Below are 14,192 nucleotides of genomic sequence, written 5' to 3'. Positions count from 1 at the left end.
TCCCTCGCCGCATTTGCTACGATGGCCATTTGCTAATTCTGCAGAAGCGGCGGCGGCGACGACGACGACGACGACGACGAAGACGACGAAGACGACGACCGCGGGAGGCTCAGAGATTTGTGAGAAATACATCTATAAAATGTAATTCAGAATGCCTCGTCCCACCTTATGCCGTACTGCTTTGGCAAATGCTTTATCAGCGCCATTCGCCTTAATCACATCTGAGAGTAATTCTTAATAAAACGCCTCTCGCTAATTGTTCGCCATCACAGATACTGTTTGCTATACGGCCATGACGCGCAACTGATTTCCAAAATTCGTCTTCCTCCTGTGAGGATGGAACTCACGACTCCTGGTTTACTAGACCAGTGCTCTACCACTGAGCTAAAGAGGCGCGGCCTAGCGGAACTTTTGCGTACTTCGTCCGTACGGTCGTCTGAATCTTCAGACTTCAGCTGACAACACTTCATATTTTTCACTAATATTTGCAGCTATGGCGACCCATTACTGCTTGGATACACATCTGACACGTAGCCGATGTTCTCTCCAAACAAAATCACCTGCACTTCAGAACATGACTTTCAAACATGTCTACAAAATCACCTTCACTTTCATATACAGTTTACTTGCGACTGATTGAGACGTAGGCATATTTTAAAGTTGCTATTTCCATTACATCACGTTAATCAGAAAATCGGTAATTTACATCTGCAGTGGAGAAAAATTCCGTTCCGCCCAGCGAAGGGCTCGAACCCACGACCCTGTGATTAAGAGTCTCATGCTCTACCGACTGAGCTAGCCGTGCTGCCTCGTTGGGTACCTCCTGGGTAGCAGATCACACAGTACTCGTTTGGGTTGGTTGGTCCCATACAGAATCTCTCCATGCTGCCTAATGTTTTCCTAACGACACTCGTCACGTACTTCACTTTTATTTCATAATCATTTCTGAGAGGTAAAGGAATTGCATGACAATCTGCAGAGCTAGCGGCGTCAAAATTAACACACATACTTGACGTGACTCAAAAGCCGAACGAGTTACTTTCCGACGTTGTTTTAGATGTGCAAGTGCCAGTCAAACCTAGCGGTGAGGGCACTCTGCCGACCATTTCGCTAGTTAACACCGGTCTTCTTGTGTGTGCTTCAAGCTCAAGACCATCTTCAAGCACAAAATGGTCAACAGCGACATTCAGACGGTTTCGTACTGCACAATTGCTACATTAAAACGGTATGTTTGTTTCTCAGAACTGGAAAAACACGACCGTGACAGGATTCGAACCTGCAATCTTCGGATCCGAAGTCCGACGCCTTATCCATTAGGCCACACGGTCACTGACGACCAAGTATAACTTATATACGATTCATCTCGAAACGCTCACACCCCCTGAGGAATTGTGTTTTCGTTCCACACAGCCGCTGCCCCTTACTCTTTCCCACCCATTCGTTACATTCAACCTCTTACGAGACCGACCAAACGTAGACAGGAAAACAAGACCACACACTTTGCGCAATCGGAATCGATGGCAGGGTGTCCCTCGCCGCATTTGCTACGATGGCCATTTGCTAATTCTGCAGAAGCGGCGGCGGCGACGACGACGACGACGACGACGAAGACGACGACCGCGGGAGGCTCAGAGATTTGTGAGAAATACATCTATAAAATGTAATTCAGAATGCCTCGTCCCACCTTATGCCGTACCGCTTTGGCAAATGCTTTATCAGCGCCATTCGCCTTAATCACATCTGAGAGTAATTCTTAATAAAACGCCTCTCGCTAATTGTTCGCCATCACAGATACTGTTTGCTATACGGCCATGACGCGCAACTGATTTCCAAAATTCGTCTTCCTCCTGTGAGGATGGAACTCACGACTCCTGGTTTACTAGACCAGTGCTCTACCACTGAGCTAAAGAGGCGCGTCCTAGCGGAACTTTTGCGTACTTCGTCCGTACGGTCGTCTGAATCTTCAGACTTCAGCTGACAACACTTCATATTTTTCACTAATATTTGCAGCTATGTCGACCCATTACTGCTTGGATACACATCTGACACGTAGCCGATGTTCTCTCCAAACAAAATCACCTGCACTTCAGAACATGACTTTCACACATGTCTACAAAATCACCTTCACCTTCAAATACAGTTTTCTTGCGACTGATTGAGACGTAGGCAAATTTTAAAGTTGCTATTTCCATTACATCACGTTAATCAGAAAATCGGTAATTTACATCTGCAGTGGAGAAAAATTCCGTTCCGCCCAGCGAAGGGCTCGAACCCACGACCCTGTGATTAAGAGTCTCATGCTCTACCGACTGAGCTAGCCGTGCTGCCTCGTTGGGTACCTCCTGGGTAGCAGATCACACAGTACTCGTTTGGGTTGGTTGGTCCCATACAGAATCTCTCCATGCTGCCTAATGTTTTCCTAACGACACTCGTCACGTACTTCACTTTTATTTCATAATCATTTCTGAGAGGTAAAGGAATTGCATGACAATCTGCAGAGCTAGCGGCGTCAAAATTAACACACATACTTGACGTGACTCAAAAGCCGAACGAGTTACTTTCCGACGTTGTTTTAGATGTGCAAGTGCCAGTCAAACCTCGCGGTGAGGGCACTCTGCCGACCATTTCGCTAGTTAACACCGGTCTTCTTGTGTGTGTTTCAAGCTCAAGACCATCTTCAAGCACAAAATGGTCAACAGCAACATTCAGACGGTTTCGTACTGCACAATTGCTACATTAAAACGGTATGTTTGTTTCTCAGAACTGGAAAAACACGACCGTGACAGGATTCGAACCTGCAATCTTCGGATCCGAAGTCCGACGCCTTATCCATTAGGCCACACGGTCACTGACGACCAAGTATAACTTATATACGATTCATCTCGAAACGCTCACACCCCCTGAGGAATTGTGTTTTCGTTCCACACAGCCGCTGCCCCTTACTCTTTCCCACCCATTCGTTACATTCAACCTCTTACGAGACCGACCAAACATAGACAGGAAAACAAGACCACACACTTTGCGCAATCGGAATCGATGGCAGGGTGTCCCTCGCCGCATTTGCTACGATGGCCATTTGCTAATTCTGCAGAAGCGGCGGCGGCGACGACGACGACGACGACGACGACGACGACGACGACGAAGACGACGACCGCGGGAGGCTCAGAGATTTGTGAGAAATACATGTATAAAATGTAATTCAGAATGCCTCGTCCCACCTTATGCCGTACCGCTTTGGCAAATGCTTTATCAGCGCCATTCGCCTTAATCACATCTGAGAGTAATTCTTAATAAAACGCCTCTCGCTAATTGTTCGCCATCACAGATACTGTTTGCTATACGGCCATGACGCGCAACTGATTTCCAAAATTCGTCTTCCTCCTGTGAGGATGGAACTCACGACTCCTGGTTTACTAGACCAGTGCTCTACCACTGAGCTAAAGAGGCGCGGCCTAGCGGAACTTTTGCGTACTTCGTCCGTACGGTCGTCTGAATCTTCAGACTTCAGCTGACAACACTTCATATTTTTCACTAATATTTGCAGCTATGGCGACCCATTACTGCTTGGATACACATCTGACACGTAGCCGATGTTCTCTCCAAACAAAATCACCTGCACTTCAGAACATGACTTTCACACATGTCTACAAAATCACCTTCACCTTCAAATACAGTTTTCTTGCGACTGATTGAGACGTAGGCAAATTTTAAAGTTGCTATTTCCATTACATCACGTTAATCAGAAAATCGGTAATTTACATCTGCAGTGGAGAAAAATTCCGTTCCGCCCAGCGAAGGGCTCGAACCCACGACCCTGTGATTAAGAGTCTCATGCTCTACCGACTGAGCTAGCCGTGCTGCCTCGTTGGGTACCTCCTGGGTAGCAGATCACACAGTACTCGTTTGGGTTGGTTGGTCCCATACAGAATCTCTCCATGCTGCCTAATGTTTTCCTAACGACACTCGTCACGTACTTCACTTTTATTTCATAATCATTTCTGAGAGGTAAATGAATTGCATGACAATCTGCAGAGCTAGCGGCGTCAAAATTAACACACATACTTGACGTGACTCAAAAGCCGAACGAGTTACTTTCCGACGTTGTTTTAGATGTGCAAGTGCCAGTCAAACCTCGCGGTGAGGGCACTCTGCCGACCATTTCGCTAGTTAACACCGGTCTTCTTGTGTGTGTTTCAAGCTCAAGACCATCTTCAAGAACAAAATGGTCAACAGCAACATTCAGACGGTTTCGTACTGCACAATTGCTACATTAAAACGGTATGTTTGTTTCTCAGAACTGGAAAAACACGACCGTGACAGCATTCGAACCTGCAATCTTCGGATCCGAAGTCCGACGCCTTATCCATTAGGCCACACGGTCACTGACGACCAAGTATAACTTATATACGATTCATCTCGAAACGCTCACACCCCCTGAGGAATTGTGTTTTCGTTCCACACAGCCGCTGCCCCTTACTCTTTCCCACCCATTCGTTACATTCAACCTCTTACGAGACCGACCAAACATAGACAGGGAAACAAGACCACACACTTTGCGCAATCGGAATCGATGGCAGGGTGTCCCTCGCCGCATTTGCTACGATGGCCATTTGCTAATTCTGCAGAAGCGGCGGCGGCGACGACGACGACGACGACCGCGGGAGGCTCAGAGATTTGTGAGAAATACATCTATAAAATGTAATTCAGAATGCCTCGTCCCACCTTATGCCGTACCGCTTTGGCAAATGCTTTATCAGCGCCATTCGCCTTAATCACATCTGAGAGTAATTCTTAATAAAACGCCTCTCGCTAATTGTTCGCCATCACAGATACTGTTTGCTATACGGCCATGACGCGCAACTGATTTCCAAAATTCGTCTTCCTCCTGTGAGGATGGAACTCACGACTCCTGGTTTACTAGACCAGTGCTCTACCACTGAGCTAAAGAGGCGCGGCCTAGCGGAACTTTTGCGTACTTCGTCCGTACGGTCGTCTGAATCTTCAGACTTCAGCTGACAACACTTCATATTTTTCACTAATATTTGCAGCTATGGCGACCCATTACTGCTTGGATACACATCTGACACGTAGCCGATGTTCTCTCCAAACAAAATCACCTGCACTTCAGAACATGACTTTCACACATGTCTACAAAATCACCTTCACCTTCAAATACAGTTTTCTTGCGACTGATTGAGACGTAGGCAAATTTTAAAGTTGCTATTTCCATTACATCACGTTAATCAGAAAATCGGTAATTTACATCTGCAGTGGAGAAAAATTCCGTTCCGCCCAGCGAAGGGCTCGAACCCACGACCCTGTGATTAAGAGTCTCATGCTCTACCGACTGAGCTAGCCGTGCTGCCTCGTTGGGTACCTCCTGGGTAGCAGATCACACAGTACTCGTTTGGGTTGGTTGGTCCCATACAGAATCTCTCCATGCTTCCTAATGTTTTCCTAACGACACTCGTCACGTACTTCACTTTTATTTCATAATCATTTCTGAGAGGTAAAGGAATTGCATGACAATCTGCAGAGCTAGCGGCGTCAAAATTAACACACATACTTGACGTGACTCAAAAGCCGAACGAGTTACTTTCCGACGTTGTTTTAGATGTGCAAGTGCCAGTCAAACCTCGCGGTGAGGGCACTCTGCCGACCATTTCGCTAGTTAACACCGGTCTTCTTGTGTGTGTTTCAAGCTCAAGACCATCTCCAAGCACAAAATGGTCAACAGCAACATTCAGACGGTTTCGTACTGCACAATTGCTACATTAAAACGGTATGTTTGTTTCTCAGAACTGGAAAAACACGACCGTGTCAGGATTCGAACCTGCAATCTTCGGATCCGAAGTCCGACGCCTTATCCATTAGGCCACACGGTCACTGACGACCAAGTATAACTTATATACGATTCATCTCGAAACGCTCACACCCCCTGAGGAATTGTGTTTTCGTTCCACACAGCCGCTGCCCCTTACTCTTTCCCACCCATTCGTTACATTCAACCTCTTACGAGACCGACCAAACATAGACAGGAAAACAAGACCACACACTTTGCGCAATCGGAATCGATGGCAGGGTGTCCCTCGCCGCATTTGCTACGATGGCCATTTGCTAATTCTGCAGAAGCGGCGACGGCGACAACGACGACGACGACGACGACGAAGACGACGACCGCGGGAGGCTCAGAGATTTGTGAGAAATACATCTATAAAATGTAATTCAGAATGCCTCGTCCCACCTTATGCCGTACCGCTTTGGCAAATGCTTTATCAGCGCCATTCGCCTTAATCACATCTGAGAGTAATTCTTAATAAAACGCCTCTCGCTAATTGTTCGCCATCACAGATACTGTTTGCTATACGGCCATGACGCGCAACTGATTTCCAAAATTCGTCTTCCTCCTGTGAGGATGGAACTCACGACTCCTGGTTTACTAGACCAGTGCTCTACCACTGAGCTAAAGAGGCGCGGCCTAGCGGAACTTTTGCGTACTTCGTCCGTACGGTCGTCTGAATCTTCAGACTTCAGCTGACAACACTTCATATTTTTGACTAATATTAGCAGCTATGGCGACCCATTACTGCTTGGCTACACATCTGACACGTAGCCGATGTTCTCTCCAAACAAAACCACCTGCACTTCAGAACATGACTTTCACATGTCTACAAAATCACCTTCACCTTCAAATACAGTTTTCTTGCGACTGATTGAGACGTAGGCAAATTTTAAAGTTGCTATTTCCATTACATCACGTTAATCAGAAAATCGGTAATTTACATCTGCAGTGGAGAAAAATTCCGTTCTGCCCAGCGAAGGGCTCGAACCCACGACCCTGTGATTAAGAGTCTCATGCTCTACCGACTGAGCTAGCCGTGCTGCCTCGTTGGGTACCTCCTGGGTAGCAGATCACACAGTACTCGTTTGGGTTGGTTGGTCCCATACAGAATCTCTCCATGCTGCCTAATGTTTTCCTAACGACACTCGTCACGTACTTCACTTTTATTTCATAATCATTTCTGAGAGGTAAAGGAATTGCATGACAATCTGCAGAGCTAGCGGCGTCAAAATTAACACACATACTTGACGTGACTCAAAAGCCGAACGAGTTACTTTCCGACGTTGTTTTAGATGTGCAAGTGCCAGTCAAACCTCGCGGTGAGGGCACTCTGCCGACCATTTCGCTAGTTAACACCGGTCTTCTTGTGTGTGTTTCAAGCTCAAGACCATCTTCAAGAACAAAATGGTCAACAGCAACATTCAGACGGTTTCGTACTGCACAATTGCTACATTAAAACGGTATGTTTGTTTCTCAGAACTGGAAAAACACGACCGTGACAGCATTCGAACCTGCAATCTTCGGATCCGAAGTCCGACGCCTTATCCATTAGGCCACACGGTCACTGACGACCAAGTATAACTTATATACGATTCATCTCGAAACGCTCACACCCCCTGAGGAATTGTGTTTTCGTTCCACACAGCCGCTGCCCCTTACTCTTTCCCACCCATTCGTTACATTCAACCTCTTACGAGACCGACCAAACATAGACAGGGAAACAAGACCACACACTTTGCGCAATCGGAATCGATGGCAGGGTGTCCCTCGCCGCATTTGCTACGATGGCCATTTGCTAATTCTGCAGAAGCGGCGGCGGCGACGACGACGACGACGACCGCGGGAGGCTCAGAGATTTGTGAGAAATACATCTATAAAATGTAATTCAGAATGCCTCGTCCCACCTTATGCCGTACCGCTTTGGCAAATGCTTTATCAGCGCCATTCGCCTTAATCACATCTGAGAGTAATTCTTAATAAAACGCCTCTCGCTAATTGTTCGCCATCACAGATACTGTTTGCTATACGGCCATGACGCGCAACTGATTTCCAAAATTCGTCTTCCTCCTGTGAGGATGGAACTCACGACTCCTGGTTTACTAGACCAGTGCTCTACCACTGAGCTAAAGAGGCGCGGCCTAGCGGAACTTTTGCGTACTTCGTCCGTACGGTCGTCTGAATCTTCAGACTTCAGCTGACAACACTTCATATTTTTCACTAATATTTGCAGCTATGGCGACCCATTACTGCTTGGATACACATCTGACACGTAGCCGATGTTCTCTCCAAACAAAATCACCTGCACTTCAGAACATGACTTTCACACATGTCTACAAAATCACCTTCACCTTCAAATACAGTTTTCTTGCGACTGATTGAGACGTAGGCAAATTTTAAAGTTGCTATTTCCATTACATCACGTTAATCAGAAAATCGGTAATTTACATCTGCAGTGGAGAAAAATTCCGTTCCGCCCAGCGAAGGGCTCGAACCCACGACCCTGTGATTAAGAGTCTCATGCTCTACCGACTGAGCTAGCCGTGCTGCCTCGTTGGGTACCTCCTGGGTAGCAGATCACACAGTACTCGTTTGGGTTGGTTGGTCCCATACAGAATCTCTCCATGCTTCCTAATGTTTTCCTAACGACACTCGTCACGTACTTCACTTTTATTTCATAATCATTTCTGAGAGGTAAAGGAATTGCATGACAATCTGCAGAGCTAGCGGCGTCAAAATTAACACACATACTTGACGTGACTCAAAAGCCGAACGAGTTACTTTCCGACGTTGTTTTAGATGTGCAAGTGCCAGTCAAACCTCGCGGTGAGGGCACTCTGCCGACCATTTCGCTAGTTAACACCGGTCTTCTTGTGTGTGTTTCAAGCTCAAGACCATCTCCAAGCACAAAATGGTCAACAGCAACATTCAGACGGTTTCGTACTGCACAATTGCTACATTAAAACGGTATGTTTGTTTCTCAGAACTGGAAAAACACGACCGTGTCAGGATTCGAACCTGCAATCTTCGGATCCGAAGTCCGACGCCTTATCCATTAGGCCACACGGTCACTGACGACCAAGTATAACTTATATACGATTCATCTCGAAACGCTCACACCCCCTGAGGAATTGTGTTTTCGTTCCACACAGCCGCTGCCCCTTACTCTTTCCCACCCATTCGTTACATTCAACCTCTTACGAGACCGACCAAACATAGACAGGAAAACAAGACCACACACTTTGCGCAATCGGAATCGATGGCAGGGTGTCCCTCGCCGCATTTGCTACGATGGCCATTTGCTAATTCTGCAGAAGCGGCGACGGCGACAACGACGACGACGACGACGACGAAGACGACGACCGCGGGAGGCTCAGAGATTTGTGAGAAATACATCTATAAAATGTAATTCAGAATGCCTCGTCCCACCTTATGCCGTACCGCTTTGGCAAATGCTTTATCAGCGCCATTCGCCTTAATCACATCTGAGAGTAATTCTTAATAAAACGCCTCTCGCTAATTGTTCGCCATCACAGATACTGTTTGCTATACGGCCATGACGCGCAACTGATTTCCAAAATTCGTCTTCCTCCTGTGAGGATGGAACTCACGACTCCTGGTTTACTAGACCAGTGCTCTACCACTGAGCTAAAGAGGCGCGGCCTAGCGGAACTTTTGCGTACTTCGTCCGTACGGTCGTCTGAATCTTCAGACTTCAGCTGACAACACTTCATATTTTTGACTAATATTAGCAGCTATGGCGACCCATTACTGCTTGGCTACACATCTGACACGTAGCCGATGTTCTCTCCAAACAAAACCACCTGCACTTCAGAACATGACTTTCACATGTCTACAAAATCACCTTCACCTTCAAATACAGTTTTCTTGCGACTGATTGAGACGTAGGCAAATTTTAAAGTTGCTATTTCCATTACATCACGTTAATCAGAAAATCGGTAATTTACATCTGCAGTGGAGAAAAATTCCGTTCTGCCCAGCGAAGGGCTCGAACCCACGACCCTGTGATTAAGAGTCTCATGCTCTACCGACTGAGCTAGCCGTGCTGCCTCGTTGGGTACCTCCTGGGTAGCAGATCACACAGTACTCGTTTGGGTTGGTTGGTCCCATACAGAATCTCTCCATGCTGCCTAATGTTTTCCTAACGACACTCGTCACGTACTTCACTTTTATTTCATAATCATTTCTGAGAGGTAAAGGAATTGCATGACAATCTGCAGAGCTAGCGGCGTCAAAATTAACACACATACTTGACGTGACTCAAAAGCCGAACGAGTTACTTTCCGACGTTGTTTTAGATGTGCAAGTGCCAGTCAAACCTCGCGGTGAGGGCACTCTGCCGACCATTTCGCTAGTTAACACCGGTCTTCTTGTGTGTGTTTCAAGCTCAAGACCATCTTCAAGCACAAAATGGTCAACAGCAACATTCAGACGGTTTCGTACTGCACAATTGCTACATTAAAACGGTATGTTTGTTTCTCAGAACTGGAAAAACACGACCGTGACAGGACTCGAACCTGCAATCTTCGGATCCGAAGTCCGACGCCTTATCCATTAGGCCACACGGTCACTGACGACCAAGTATAACTTATATACGATTCATCTCGAAACGCTCACACCCCCTGAGGAATTGTGTTTTCGTTCCACACAGCCGCTGCCCCTTACTCTTTCCCACCCATTCGTTACATTCAACCTCTTACGAGACCAACCAAACATAGACAGGAAAACAAGACCACACACTTTGCGCAATCGGAATCGATGGCAGGGTGTCCCTCGCCGCATTTGCTACGATGGCCACTTGCTAATTCTGCAGAAGCGGTGGCGGCGACGACGACGACGACGACGAAGACGACGACCGCGGGAGGCTCAGAGATTTGTGAGAAATACATCTATAAAATGTAATTCAGAATGCCTCGTCCCACCTTATGCCGTACCGCTTTGGCAAATGCTTTATCAGCGCCATTCGCCTTAATCACATCTGAGAGTAATTCTTAATAAAACGCCTCTCGCTAATTGTTCGCCATCACAGATACTGTTTGCTATACGGCCATGACGCGCAACTGATTTCCAAAATTCGTCTTCCTCCTGTGAGGATGGAACTCACGACTCCTGGTTTACTAGACCAGTGCTCTACCACTGAGCTAAAGAGGCGCGGCCTAGCGGAACTTTTGCGTACTTCGTCCGTACGGTCGTCTGAATCTTCAGACTTCAGCTGACAACACTTCATATTTTTGACTAATATTAGCAGCTATGGCGACCCATTACTGCTTGGCTACACATCTGACACGTAGCCGATGTTCTCTCCAAACAAAACCACCTGCACTTCAGAACATGACTTTCACATGTCTACAAAATCACCTTCACCTTCAAATACAGTTTTCTTGCGACTGATTGAGACGTAGGCAAATTTTAAAGTTGCTATTTCCATTACATCACGTTAATCAGAAAATCGGTAATTTACATCTGCAGTGGAGAAAAATTCCGTTCCGCCCAGCGAAGGGCTCGAACCCACGACCCTGTGATTAAGAGTCTCATGCTCTACCGACTGAGCTAGCCGTGCTGCCTCGTTGGGTACCTCCTGGGTAGCAGATCACACAGTACTCGTTTGGGTTGGTTGGTCCCATACAGAATCTCTCCATGCTGCCTAATGTTTTCCTAACGACACTCGTCACGTACTTCACTTTTATTTCATAATCATTTCTGAGAGGCAAAGGAATTGCATGACAATCTGCAGAGCTAGCGGCGTCAAAATTAACACACATACTTGACGTGACTCAAAAGCCGAACGAGTTACTTTCCGACGTTGTTTTAGATGTGCAAGTGCCAGTCAAACCTCGCGGTGAGGGCACTCTGCCGACCATTTCGCTAGTTAACACCGGTCTTCTTGTGTGTGTTTCAAGCTCAAGACCATCTTCAAGCACAAAATGGTCAACAGCAACATTCAGACGGTTTCGTACTGCACAATTGCTACATTAAAACGGTATGTTTGTTTCTCAGAACTGGAAAAACACGACCGTGACAGGACTCGAACCTGCAATCTTCGGATCCGAAGTCCGACGCCTTATCCATTAGGCCACACGGTCACTGACGACCAAGTATAACTTATATACGATTCATCTCGAAACGATCACACCCCCTGAGGAATTGTGTTTTCGTTCCACACAGCCGCTGCCCCTTACTCTTTCCCACCCATTCGTTACATTCAACCTCTTACGAGACCAACCAAACATAGACAGGAAAACAAGACCACACACTTTGCGCAATCGGAATCGATGGCAGGGTGTCCCTCGCCGCATTTGCTACGATGGCCATTTGCTAATTCTGCAGAAGCGGTGGCGGCGACGACGACGACGACGACGAAGACGACGACCGCGGGAGGCTCAGAGATTTGTGAGAAATACATCTATAAAATGTAATTCAGAATGCCTCGTCCCACCTTATGCCGTACCGCTTTGGCAAATGCTTTATCAGCGCCATTCGCCTTAATCACATCTGAGAGTAATTCTTAATAAAACGCCTCTCGCTAATTGTTCGCCATCACAGATACTGTTTGCTATACGGCCATGACGCGCAACTGATTTCCAAAATTCGTCTTCCTCCTGTGAGGATGGAACTCACGACTCCTGGTTTACTAGACCAGTGCTCTACCACTGAGCTAAAGAGGCGCGGCCTAGCGGAACTTTTGCGTACTTCGTCCGTACGGTCGTCTGAATCTTCAGACTTCAGCTGACAACACTTCATATTTTTGACTAATATTAGCAGCTATGGCGACCCATTACTGCTTGGCTACACATCTGACACGTAGCCGATGTTCTCTCCAAACAAAACCACCTGCACTTCAGAACATGACTTTCACATGTCTACAAAATCACCTTCACCTTCAAATACAGTTTTCTTGCGACTGATTGAGACGTAGGCAAATTTTAAAGTTGCTATTTCCATTACATCACGTTAATCAGAAAATCGGTAATTTACATCTGCAGTGGAGAAAAATTCCGTTCCGCCCAGCGAAGGGCTCGAACCCACGACCCTGTGATTAAGAGTCTCATGCTCTACCGACTGAGCTAGCCGTGCTGCCTCGTTGGGTACCTCCTGGGTAGCAGATCACACAGTACTCGTTTGGGTTGGTTGGTCCCATACAGAATCTCTCCATGCTGCCTAATGTTTTCCTAACGACACTCGTCACGTACTTCACTTTTATTTCATAATCATTTCTGAGAGGTAAAGGAATTGCATGACAATCTGCAGAGCTAGCGGCGTCAAAATTAACACACATACTTGACGTGACTCAAAAGCCGAACGAGTTACTTTCCGACGTTGTTTTAGATGTGCAAGTGCCAGTCAAACCTCGCGGTGAGGCCACTCTGCCGACCATTTCGCTAGTTAACACCGGTCTTCTTGTGTGTGTTTCAAGCTCAAGACCATCTCCAAGCACAAAATGGTCAACAGCAACATTCAGACGGTTTCGCACTGCACAATTGCTACATTAAAACGGTATGTTTGTTTCTCAGAACTGGAAAAACACGACCGTGACAGGATTCGAACCTGCAATCTTCGGATCCGAAGTCCGACGCCTTATCCATTAGGCCACACGGTCACTGACGACCAAGTATAACTTATATACGATTCATCTCGAAACGCTCACACCCCCTGAGGAATTGTGTTTTCGTTCCACACAGCCGCTGCCCCTTACTCTTTCCCACCCATTCGTTACATTCAACCTCTTACGAGACCGACCAAACATAGACAGGAAAACAAGACCACACACTTTGCGCAATCGGAATCGATGGCAGGGTGTCCCTCGCCGCATTTGCTACGATGGCCATTTGCTAATTCTGCAGAAGCGGCGGCGGCGACGACGACGACGACGACGACGACCGCGAGAGGCTCAGAGATTTGTGAGAAATACATCTATAAAATGTAATTCAGAATGCCTCGTCCCACCTTATGCCGTACCGCTTTGGCAAATGCTTTATCAGCGCCATTCGCCTTAATCACATCTGAGAGTAATTCTTAATAAAACGCCTCTCGCTAATTGTTCGCCATCACAGATACTGTTTGCTATACGGCCATGACGCGCAACTGATTTCCAAAATTCGTCTTCCTCCTGTGAGGATGGAACTCACGGCGCCTGGTTTACTAGACCAGTGCTCTACCACTGAGCTAAAGAGGCGCGGCCTAGCGGAACTTCTGCGTACTTCGTCCGTACGGTCGTCTGAATCTTCAGACTTCAGCTGACAACACTTCATATTTTTGACTAATATTAGCAGCTATGGCGACCCATTACCGCTTGGCTACACATCTGACACGTAGCCGATGTTCTCTCCAAACA

At 46.9% G+C, this 14,192-nt stretch overlaps 28 non-coding genes across 28 annotated transcripts; all 28 read right to left on the bottom strand.

Annotated features, from left to right (window-relative positions):
* Positions 1 to 322: 322 nt before the first annotated feature.
* On the bottom strand, positions 323 to 394 carry Trnat-agu (transfer RNA threonine (anticodon AGU)). The gene has a single exon. It is a non-coding gene; the product is annotated as a tRNA-Thr (tRNA).
* A 338-nt stretch (positions 395 to 732) lies between these two features.
* Trnak-cuu (transfer RNA lysine (anticodon CUU)) lies at positions 733 to 805 on the bottom strand. The gene has a single exon. It is a non-coding gene; the product is annotated as a tRNA-Lys (tRNA).
* A 450-nt stretch (positions 806 to 1,255) lies between these two features.
* Positions 1,256 to 1,328, bottom strand: Trnar-ucg (transfer RNA arginine (anticodon UCG)). Its single transcript has one exon. It is a non-coding gene; the product is annotated as a tRNA-Arg (tRNA).
* A 513-nt stretch (positions 1,329 to 1,841) lies between these two features.
* On the bottom strand, positions 1,842 to 1,913 carry Trnat-agu (transfer RNA threonine (anticodon AGU)). The gene has a single exon. It is a non-coding gene; the product is annotated as a tRNA-Thr (tRNA).
* Positions 1,914 to 2,251: 338 nt separating this feature from the next.
* On the bottom strand, positions 2,252 to 2,324 carry Trnak-cuu (transfer RNA lysine (anticodon CUU)). Its single transcript has one exon. It is a non-coding gene; the product is annotated as a tRNA-Lys (tRNA).
* A 450-nt stretch (positions 2,325 to 2,774) lies between these two features.
* Positions 2,775 to 2,847, bottom strand: Trnar-ucg (transfer RNA arginine (anticodon UCG)). Its single transcript has one exon. It is a non-coding gene; the product is annotated as a tRNA-Arg (tRNA).
* Positions 2,848 to 3,375: 528 nt separating this feature from the next.
* Trnat-agu (transfer RNA threonine (anticodon AGU)) lies at positions 3,376 to 3,447 on the bottom strand. The gene has a single exon. It is a non-coding gene; the product is annotated as a tRNA-Thr (tRNA).
* A 338-nt stretch (positions 3,448 to 3,785) lies between these two features.
* On the bottom strand, positions 3,786 to 3,858 carry Trnak-cuu (transfer RNA lysine (anticodon CUU)). The gene has a single exon. It is a non-coding gene; the product is annotated as a tRNA-Lys (tRNA).
* Positions 3,859 to 4,308: 450 nt separating this feature from the next.
* Trnar-ucg (transfer RNA arginine (anticodon UCG)) lies at positions 4,309 to 4,381 on the bottom strand. The gene has a single exon. It is a non-coding gene; the product is annotated as a tRNA-Arg (tRNA).
* A 498-nt stretch (positions 4,382 to 4,879) lies between these two features.
* On the bottom strand, positions 4,880 to 4,951 carry Trnat-agu (transfer RNA threonine (anticodon AGU)). The gene has a single exon. It is a non-coding gene; the product is annotated as a tRNA-Thr (tRNA).
* A 338-nt stretch (positions 4,952 to 5,289) lies between these two features.
* Trnak-cuu (transfer RNA lysine (anticodon CUU)) lies at positions 5,290 to 5,362 on the bottom strand. Its single transcript has one exon. It is a non-coding gene; the product is annotated as a tRNA-Lys (tRNA).
* A 450-nt stretch (positions 5,363 to 5,812) lies between these two features.
* On the bottom strand, positions 5,813 to 5,885 carry Trnar-ucg (transfer RNA arginine (anticodon UCG)). Its single transcript has one exon. It is a non-coding gene; the product is annotated as a tRNA-Arg (tRNA).
* A 516-nt stretch (positions 5,886 to 6,401) lies between these two features.
* Positions 6,402 to 6,473, bottom strand: Trnat-agu (transfer RNA threonine (anticodon AGU)). Its single transcript has one exon. It is a non-coding gene; the product is annotated as a tRNA-Thr (tRNA).
* Positions 6,474 to 6,809: 336 nt separating this feature from the next.
* Trnak-cuu (transfer RNA lysine (anticodon CUU)) lies at positions 6,810 to 6,882 on the bottom strand. The gene has a single exon. It is a non-coding gene; the product is annotated as a tRNA-Lys (tRNA).
* Positions 6,883 to 7,332: 450 nt separating this feature from the next.
* Trnar-ucg (transfer RNA arginine (anticodon UCG)) lies at positions 7,333 to 7,405 on the bottom strand. Its single transcript has one exon. It is a non-coding gene; the product is annotated as a tRNA-Arg (tRNA).
* A 498-nt stretch (positions 7,406 to 7,903) lies between these two features.
* Trnat-agu (transfer RNA threonine (anticodon AGU)) lies at positions 7,904 to 7,975 on the bottom strand. The gene has a single exon. It is a non-coding gene; the product is annotated as a tRNA-Thr (tRNA).
* Positions 7,976 to 8,313: 338 nt separating this feature from the next.
* On the bottom strand, positions 8,314 to 8,386 carry Trnak-cuu (transfer RNA lysine (anticodon CUU)). The gene has a single exon. It is a non-coding gene; the product is annotated as a tRNA-Lys (tRNA).
* Positions 8,387 to 8,836: 450 nt separating this feature from the next.
* Trnar-ucg (transfer RNA arginine (anticodon UCG)) lies at positions 8,837 to 8,909 on the bottom strand. The gene has a single exon. It is a non-coding gene; the product is annotated as a tRNA-Arg (tRNA).
* Positions 8,910 to 9,425: 516 nt separating this feature from the next.
* Trnat-agu (transfer RNA threonine (anticodon AGU)) lies at positions 9,426 to 9,497 on the bottom strand. The gene has a single exon. It is a non-coding gene; the product is annotated as a tRNA-Thr (tRNA).
* A 336-nt stretch (positions 9,498 to 9,833) lies between these two features.
* On the bottom strand, positions 9,834 to 9,906 carry Trnak-cuu (transfer RNA lysine (anticodon CUU)). Its single transcript has one exon. It is a non-coding gene; the product is annotated as a tRNA-Lys (tRNA).
* A 450-nt stretch (positions 9,907 to 10,356) lies between these two features.
* On the bottom strand, positions 10,357 to 10,429 carry Trnar-ucg (transfer RNA arginine (anticodon UCG)). The gene has a single exon. It is a non-coding gene; the product is annotated as a tRNA-Arg (tRNA).
* A 510-nt stretch (positions 10,430 to 10,939) lies between these two features.
* Trnat-agu (transfer RNA threonine (anticodon AGU)) lies at positions 10,940 to 11,011 on the bottom strand. The gene has a single exon. It is a non-coding gene; the product is annotated as a tRNA-Thr (tRNA).
* Positions 11,012 to 11,347: 336 nt separating this feature from the next.
* Positions 11,348 to 11,420, bottom strand: Trnak-cuu (transfer RNA lysine (anticodon CUU)). The gene has a single exon. It is a non-coding gene; the product is annotated as a tRNA-Lys (tRNA).
* Positions 11,421 to 11,870: 450 nt separating this feature from the next.
* Trnar-ucg (transfer RNA arginine (anticodon UCG)) lies at positions 11,871 to 11,943 on the bottom strand. The gene has a single exon. It is a non-coding gene; the product is annotated as a tRNA-Arg (tRNA).
* Positions 11,944 to 12,453: 510 nt separating this feature from the next.
* On the bottom strand, positions 12,454 to 12,525 carry Trnat-agu (transfer RNA threonine (anticodon AGU)). Its single transcript has one exon. It is a non-coding gene; the product is annotated as a tRNA-Thr (tRNA).
* A 336-nt stretch (positions 12,526 to 12,861) lies between these two features.
* On the bottom strand, positions 12,862 to 12,934 carry Trnak-cuu (transfer RNA lysine (anticodon CUU)). The gene has a single exon. It is a non-coding gene; the product is annotated as a tRNA-Lys (tRNA).
* Positions 12,935 to 13,384: 450 nt separating this feature from the next.
* Positions 13,385 to 13,457, bottom strand: Trnar-ucg (transfer RNA arginine (anticodon UCG)). Its single transcript has one exon. It is a non-coding gene; the product is annotated as a tRNA-Arg (tRNA).
* A 504-nt stretch (positions 13,458 to 13,961) lies between these two features.
* Positions 13,962 to 14,033, bottom strand: Trnat-agu (transfer RNA threonine (anticodon AGU)). Its single transcript has one exon. It is a non-coding gene; the product is annotated as a tRNA-Thr (tRNA).
* Positions 14,034 to 14,192: the final 159 nt, after the last annotated feature.

The sequence above is a fragment of the Schistocerca gregaria genome, chromosome 11 (genome assembly GCF_023897955.1).
Source record: "Schistocerca gregaria isolate iqSchGreg1 chromosome 11, iqSchGreg1.2, whole genome shotgun sequence".
Taxonomy (NCBI): Eukaryota; Metazoa; Arthropoda; class Insecta; order Orthoptera; family Acrididae; genus Schistocerca; species Schistocerca gregaria.
This window is presented reverse-complemented; position numbering and strand designations above follow the sequence as displayed.